Below are 9,444 nucleotides of genomic sequence, written 5' to 3'. Positions count from 1 at the left end.
TTGCCACAGAAACCGGTCTCATGACTGGGACCAGGATGAGCACACACACACACACACACACACACACACACAGAAGCACCAAGCAAAATATGAGATCATTGATATGAATGCATGCTTTGATAGAAAGTGATGCTCTATAGTTTTCAAACAAATAACAAAATAATCATATTTGACATTTAGCAGTTAGACAAATTAAGAGAAAAATCAAACATAAATTGATGAAGTATAAACAGAAATAGAAACAACTCCTGAAAAACAATCAGTTTTATGTTTGAGCATTGTTTATAATCCACCACACAGTGTTTAAACAGCTTTGAAATTTCCACTTTGAGACATTTTTATGCACCAAAAACAGATTAAAATCACATGCCAATGCTCTGTTTGAGAAGACTCCCCTATTTTGTGTTGAGCGGCAACGATTAATCGATTAGTTGTCAACTATTAAATTAATCGGCAACTATTTTGATAATCAATTAATCAGTTTGAGTCATTTTTTAAGATAAAGAAAGTAAAAATTCTCCGATTCCAGCTTCTTAAATGTGAATATTTTCTGGTTTCTTTACTCCTCTATGACAATAAACTGAATATCTTTGAGCTGTGGACAAAATAAGACACTTGAGGACGTCATCTTGGCATTTTATGACATTTTATAGACCAAACAAATAATTGATTAATAATCGAAAGAAAGATTAATTGACAATGACAATAATCGTTAGTCTTTTTTTGCATCACGTGAAGCACATTGAATTGCCTTTGTTAAGAAATATGCTATATAACTTCACTTGCCCCTGCCTTACAAATAAACAATGCAAACATCACCCTAAAGGAATTATACAATACATTTTAAATCACATAAGATATTATGCAGTTTAATCATGTGTATTATGAATCAATATTCACTGTTACCAGCAGCAGCTTATGCCATCCTTCTTACATTATGATAAAATATACAATGAAGAATTAAACAACACATGTCTGGAAGCTGGGAGCCTTTCCTTTCTTTCTTTTCCTTGAGGTTTACACTGATACAGGCGTTGCGTTGTATGCATGCAAATGAAGTATCAAATATAGCATCATTACAGCGAGGTGGGAGAACGGATCCGCAACCTGCTTCTGTAATTCACACTGCAAGTCAAATGTGGTTATGATCCCGTGTCTCAGAGTCTAATTCAGACTCAGCTGTTAAAAGTGCAACGTTCTCACCTTTTTTTTTTTTTTTACAGAGGACAGCTGGAGAGGAAGTGACTCCAGAAATCAATGAGGACTGTTATAGCCCCCCTACCTCAGCAGAGAGGTATCAAAATGAGAGGATGAACAGCAGAAAGGGGGGCTTTGAAGATCAGTGTACTTATGTAGAATGGCATCCCAAACCGTGGTGTATGATGGGGTGTGGATCACAACATGAAAGACGTGAAACAGAGAGCTTCCAGTGCAGCTCTCTTCTCTCATGCTCAGGGAAAAGTCTCTGCTCAGGAGGGCACCTGAAAGTGGTCTAGATAAAAGACAGTAAGAGTCTTTCATATGCACCCGTTCATCCTCTCAGACCCTGAGCACTTTACAGGGTTTTGCAGCGTAATTGCGTTGCCTGCTGTTAAGTGCAGAACGAGAGTCTGACTCTCAGGATGTGGTTTACTTTGAACGCAGCTCTAATTGACACTGATTGATTTGCTTGTTTCCCAAACATGTCCAGAGATGGGACTCTGGAGGATGGATGTATACAGAGCAGTATCTTTTAGAGCTCTGTGATGTCCATCGGTGTCCAGCCTGGACATGTGAGAGCTTGCACCCGATTCAACTGTTATCAGGGCAATAAATAGGCGTTATCGGTCGCTATAAGCACCATAGATGTGGATCAGTAGGGGCCTACTACGTTGTAAAAGTGAAAGCGAAACTTAAAAGCAACACATTCTAACTAGGGATGTCAATCGATTCAAATATTTAATCACTATTAATCGCATGATTGTTCATAGTTAATCATGATTAATCGCAAATTAATCACTTTTTTATCTGTGCAAAATGTACCTTAAAAGGGAGATTTGTCAAGTATTTAATACTCACTTATCAATACTATTTATCAATAGGCTCAAATCATAACATGGCAAACTCAAGCAAGAATCAACAGGAAACAAGAGCTGTCAGTGTGTCAGTGTGCTGACATTCACATATCTAGAGGTCAGAGGTCAAGGGACCCCTTTGAAAATGGCCACGCCAGTTTTTCCTCGCCAAAAGTTAGGTTAAGTTTGGACTGTTATTTAGTGTTTTTACTGACAAGCTAGTATGACATGGTTGGTACCAATGGATTCCTTAGGTTTCTAGTTTCATGTGATGCCAGTATCTTCACTCTAGCTTTAAAACGGAGCCCGCTACAACCTCAAATTCGCAAGTTGCATTTATCCGTTAAAGAAATTAGCATTATTATCGCATTAACTTTGACATCCCTAATTCTAACACATTGTAAAACTGAATGAAATGTTGAACACAAACAAAAAGACTTCTTTAGGTTCAGGCAAAAAAACCCACTTAATTAACTTAAATAACTAAGTTTCAAAAGTGAAAGTGAAACTTTGCTTGCGATCACAAAGACAACTACGTGGGATGCAGACCCCGGACTCCTGAGTGAAAACTGTGTGTTTTGTCTCCCATCCATCGCCGCCGACCTCCACCCTATATGGAGTTTCACGCTCTCCATGTACTCCTGTCATAATTATGACGGTCACAGTAGTGTTCTTTTAGACCTTCTTTCGGTGCTCTACCATGTGAATTGATGATAAAACCTAATATTGGGTGTAGTAGGCCCCTATTGACCCACATCTATGGTGCTTATAGCAACCGATAACACCTATTTGAATATTTGGATCCAGCCACATTTGGGATTTAAACAACAATTCAATCTTTCTATTAAACAGATTGATCTGATTTAAACCAGAAACCAGAATAATCTCAAAATATTCTTTGTTATAACTTTATTTCCTCACTCTCTTGTGAGCCCTTAAGCTGGTGAAGTGACTATTTCTGTGGGTTAGGAGTGTTGTTACATAAGGAAATGTTCTTCTAATGCACTGCTGACCCAGCGCTGACACAAAGACCCATTAAGAGGACAGTGATATTTCCTCTCATGATCTGTGAGCTCTCAGGGCTATGATTTCTGTCTCTCACGTAACGTTGTTAAATAACAGCTGATGTAATCTAAATCCATAGGTTATAATTCACAGCCAAAGCAAATGCCAAATTAGAGATGCAGTTTTAGATGCTGAAAGACTTCAAATTAATGTAAAAGGCAGCTGATCCACCAACCTCATCCTTGAGTGAAGCTGCAAATCATCAAGTTACATAATGTTATATAACCGCATGATGACGAGAGTGAGAGCCAAGTCGTTATAATAGAGTCCAAGAATATAGAGGACTGATGTCAGAATGAGGGTGCCTGCACACTGAAAGCTTTCAGTAGAGCTATGTGCCATTAAACTTGTGAAATGAGCACAAGCAATTTGAATCTCGTCATGCATTTCTTCACACTGTGACAGGAGTGACTATACTTTAACATTTTTTGAAGCCATTTATATTGGCATTTATAAGCAAATAACACCTTTGTACAATCATTCATCATTGGACCAGAAGGGAAGAGGACAATGTGAATCACAGACAAAGAAAGGCTACATACATTTGGCCACCAGCACTGGAAAATACCACATATGCATAAGATGCAGCTACAATCGTGGCTTTTTTTTTTTTGCTGGGCTTGCAAGAAACCCGGAGCAAATTACACCATATTTTACCGGGACAAATAGATTACCTGGATGTGGCTGGAACAGTCTGCATTTTGACAGTGATGTATGGGAGGCTGCTACCACGCTTCGCTATGCACACAGCAAGGTCACAACATACGTAGGACACACTACGATACAATACACAGTCCCAATATAGTGGAAGGTTATAGTCACAGCTGCATTTTAAACTGTGGATTTACCCTAGTGTGTGATTTTACTCTTGAGAAACAAAAACCTATATAGAATATATACAAATATATTGCAATGGTTAGATCTGGGCTACTTGTCTGTTAGGAAAAGATCCATTCAAATAGAGGAATATTTGCTCACTGAACCAGTCCTGATAGACGTATTGTACAGAATAACATATACATATATATATGTATGTATATATATATGTATATATATATACATACATATATATATATATATAGATATATATATATATATATACACATACATTCATATATATACATACATAAATACACACACATATATACAGTATACAGTATACATATATATATATACACACACACACAAACATTAGGGCTGTCAATTGATTAAAACATCTAATTGCGATTAATCACATGTTTGACCATAGTTAATTAATAACGCAAATTAATCGCACATCTGTTCCAAATGTACCTTAAAGGGAGATTTGTAGAGTTTTTATTACTCTTATCAACATGGGAGTGGGCCAATATGCTTGCTTTATGCAAATGTACGTATATATTTATTATTGGAAATCAATTAACAATCTAGCTTTAAAACTGAGCCCGCTACAACCTAAAAATCGCAAGTAGCGTTAATGCGTTAAAGAAATTAGCGGTGTTAAAACAAATTCGCATTAATGCGTTATTTATCACGATAACTTTGACAGCCATAATACACACACACACACACACACACGCACACACACACACACACACACACACACACACACACACACACACACACACACACACACACACACACACACACACACACACACACATACAGTATATGTACACATATATAGGTATATATGCACATGTATATGCACATATAAATACATATTTACACTTATATACATATTATATAAATTTTTTTTTTAAATATCTTTTATATTTTTATTGTACATTTTATATTTGATTCTTGACTTTTGTAGTATTTTTTTTTTTTTTATTGTTCTTTTCTCTCACTATGGTTATTATTATGCACCAAAATACCAAAGCAAATTTCTTGCATGTGAAAACCTGCTTGGCAGTAAACCCCTTATTCTGAAAAGTAACAGTGTGGTCTGAAAATGTCAGAAAAGCAGTGACTCAGAGCTTCAATGACGTTGAAGCAAATCAGCGATCACATTACTGCCGTCACGTTGCACACCCACAATGAGCAGCACAACCTTTAAAATGTGTATTCTCTGTTCACACATAAATATAATAAAGTTACACACAGCAGTCCTGAAGATAATAGTCTTAAACACTGATATCACTTTATATACTTATATTGTATACTTGTGTAAATTAGTGGAGGTCCCACAGTCACGTACAAATGCTGCCATTAATCCTGTCTTGAGAAACAATTTGGTTGCCACAAAGCCATCTACTTTGGGAATCGCCTACTTTTATAAAGAACGACTGTATTATATGGAATGACAAATGGTTGTGAGGAATAATTAAAAAAGGCTTGAGTGGTCTTTTATCTCTGTGTGGCTCTGCAGAGAGCAGTTTCCCCCAACAACAGTCTGAATACCAGTGCTGAGAGCATGATGAATGGCTCATTGTGCGTCGGCTATTTTGGCAACAGGGTGATGATAACAGGATAGGATGATTTAGGTAATGCCTGAAATATTTGGTCAGTCTTTGGGTGTTTTAACAGAATAGCAAAGGAATGTTAAATTTGTATAAAGAGTATAAAGAGATTGGGTTCATTTACTTTTCCAGCAGCGAAGCTTTTCACATATATTCTTAAAGGAATAGTTCAACATTTTGGGGAATTCTGTTTCTTTCCAAGAGTGGATAAGTATTTATCAATAACTGGTCCTTAAACGTAAAAATTTTAGGCAACGTCTCCTACCATATGCATGGGACTTTCTGGGCTCAAATACAGCATATTGCATCACCCCTGAAAAAAAGAGAAAAGAGAAAAAAAAAAATCAAGATCTCTGCAAAGAACCCTGTGTGAGTAATAATGCCTTGCAAATGCTTGAAAAGCTCCCTATATGAGCATCTAATGTGGAACATCTGAGTGCAGAACATCACACGCCAGTCATGCATAATCATGGATGGATAGAGCAGCTATATCAGCTATGTATTTTTTCACTCTTATGTAACTGTACCTTACTCCTCCACATCCCTGGAGAGAATAAGGCTAGAAGTCCCTGGAACATGTCAAAATAAAAAAAATAAAACAATAAATAAATTACTTGATAAATAAATAAATATACCATTAAATGTACCAAAACTAATATTAAAAATAAATGTAGGCATTCATTTCTTGATAAAATGTAACATAAATAATAAAATAATCTAATAAATAATAAATTAATACAAAAAAAAGAATGCAAAAATAAATAAATATATGTAAAGTTTCATAAAAAATAATAATAAATAATATATAAATAATAAAAAGGGGAATTTAAATAGAAGAGTAGATAGGTAGGGGAATTAATCCAAAGTTAAATATATAAAGAAGCAAATTAAAACAGAAATATCACTTGATGTCACATTTTATCAATTAATTAATGCCAACATTTATTTGTTATATTATTTACATTTAATGACATATTTGTATATTAATTTATTTATCAAGTCATTTATTTATTAATTTTAGATTTGGGCAGGATCCGTCCTGCCTTAACAGGCATCAGATCAGAGGTACTTGCTGTTCTTTGAATCAAGACAAAGGAATATTTACACACACATGTTTAAACATCCAGATTAACAGCTAGGTGTGCAGCAGGGATTGGATTTAATCTGAATTATCATTTCAGGCCCATTGCATTATGCCTTGCAGTCATATCCTGTTAGTTACAGCATGCATTATGGTTGAATGAACACAGATGGCACCAGACCACTCAGAAAGTATTCAGACACAACGCAACAACGGCACCACTGCGCGTTGGCAAGTATGATATAGATGCATGACAATAAAGTCTCTCTTATCTCACTAGTTCTGCAACAAGAACATGATTCCTCAACAGCTTCCCACCTGTGAACAGACAGTTGTGTTCACTGACTCAAACAGCATGCTATAACATGAAAGAAATGTAAAAATGTATGTTTCAGTATAAAAACGAGCTGCTCCTGTAGCTTTATTTTTCAATGTTTGGGGACAGGTGGCCCAGAGTCACATCTTGGCAGCAGGGCTCGACTCTCTGATCAGTAGTCTGCTGGCTGTCTGCTCTGGCTGAAGAGGACACAAACCTGTAGAGCGCTGACCATATTGTGTCTTATCATGTTTCACTTGCTATAAAAGAACAGCATATGTTTAGAGTGCCAGGTTCCCATGAGAACAATGTTTCTGAGCCGGTGGACTTCTTTTATACACTGCTGGTTATCTTACCAGCTCAAATTAGCTGACTGGTCCCATGAGGAGGCGGTGTTAATAGATATTTTAGAGGTGCTGATGTATGAATAATTTGATTAGTGCGTTTTATACTACGCTGCACTGCAAACATATTGCATTCTGAGCAACAGAGTGGGTGGTTTATGTTAAAAGAAAATGCATCTCGCATTTGTAAATAACACCAGGAGGAAAGAATAAAAGTGAGAGAGCACAATGAGACCTAATAATGTAATTTTATGAGAGCTATACTGCTAGCCTGCAGCCAAAATCATCCCTGAAAATATTCTGGTCTCAGCTTGTGAAAATGCCTGACAGTAGCAACGCGAACACCTCTGCGGTGAATGACAGTTGAGTAAAAATAACTCCCCATTCTAATGACTCGTTCCCTGACGGCCTAAAGGGTGCTAACATTTGGTAGTTTTGTCTTACATGGAGAAAAGCGACTGTGGTCAGCTTGAATTCATCACAGCGAGTGTCAACGGTGTCACACCACTTCTGCAGCATATTACATCATTCTTTACAGTTAATGTTTAATACAGTAATAGTTTAGCCTGAATATGACTTATCAATTTAGTGTACCTTTGTGGTGCTCTATTGCCCTCCTTGATGTTGGAAAGTTTGGGCCGTCACCAAAGTGTATATAAAATTGCAAGAATTGTTGCCAATATAGATTGGTTTAAAATGAGCCAATGAATTAAGTAGTTGAGATTAAAAACAGCTTTGTGTTACTGGTTGTGTTGAAGCTCCAAATTTCTTTTTTGTCAAATTAAATAAGGATATTGTGACATGACTATGAAACTATATCCATGTTGCAACCCAGTCGCCAGAAAAAAAACGATGGCTCGACTTCAAGAATTTCAAGTCGACTGTGGGGTCACTGACAATGATTCAACTCATCGACTTTCAGGAGGCAGCCGTAATATATTTCTTATCAGCCTAGGAATCACGCTTGCAGAAACTCACAATTCCACATGGTTAACATTGTGAAACAATTGCTAAAGTTTAGGAAACAAAACTACTTGGTTAAGGTTAGAAAAAGATCATGGTTTGTGTTAAAATAATAACGTAACAATGTAATGAAATAACCACAACAACGCAACTGGCGTAAATAAATAATAATAACCGCCCTTAGGGGACTTTCTTACATAATGTTACGAGATGTTACGTAATGATACGTAATTTTACGTAACAAACATAACAATGTTGCATAACAAGTGTAAACTCAACGTTTACTTTTGGTTTTACACGTACAGCTGTCTCCTGGGTAAAAGTCCTGTGTCTGTTTGACCCATCCACCACCACTCCCATCACACCCTTTATGGACTTTCACGCTCTTTATACTCATTATTATACCACGTAACTTTCAATAATGCTGTTTTTTTGCAGGTTAATCATCTTTAGTTTTGTGTGTTAGTAGTACAGTAGTACAGCTGAGGCTGATGGAAATGGCATTATTTAAACTGAATTTTGGTCATAAACCAAATTAAAATGTTGACCTGATAATGGTGCTGGATATAAGTCAGGGGATCACCTAATTTAATATTAATTATGAGGGGAACATGGCAATTGGCAATCCATCCAATAGACATTTCACTCTGCACAAAGTTAATCAGGTTGTGGCATCAGAGAAAAAGTCAGGTCATTAGGATGAATCATCTAATAATGACAAATATGTCCTGTCATCATAAAACACGTGATAGCTTCACTTTAACATTAACTCTGTTGAACTACTGCTGAACTCAGGACAGTTTCATACTGCAGACAGCTAGATTGTGTCATGAGCGCACAATAGTCGTCTTTCTTCCCTATAATCAGCTGTAAAATTAAGCCTGTACGTGTGATTATTTGTATCATCTGTCAGTTTCTGCTTTGTCACACCTTTCAAATGAGTGCAGGCTGGAGAAGTTGTTATGGAGAAGTTCTTCTAGCAAATCCTTTTCAAACCAGCATGAGTCTTTTTTCACATACAGACACTTCCTGAGTTTGACTGAGCGCTGGATGTTGTGATTGTGACCTTTAAAATAAAGTAAATCAGATTGGTCGAGTGCCTCAATTTGACTCGATTATCATGGCCAAAAGAATGAATGAAAAGAATTCACGATAACGAACTTATCGCAATATATAGAAC

The sequence above is a fragment of the Sebastes fasciatus genome, chromosome 14, assembly GCF_043250625.1.
Source record: "Sebastes fasciatus isolate fSebFas1 chromosome 14, fSebFas1.pri, whole genome shotgun sequence".
Classification (NCBI taxonomy): Eukaryota; Metazoa; Chordata; class Actinopteri; order Perciformes; family Sebastidae; genus Sebastes; species Sebastes fasciatus.
The sequence above is the reverse complement of the archived record's forward strand: the minus strand, read 5'-3'. Positions refer to the sequence as shown.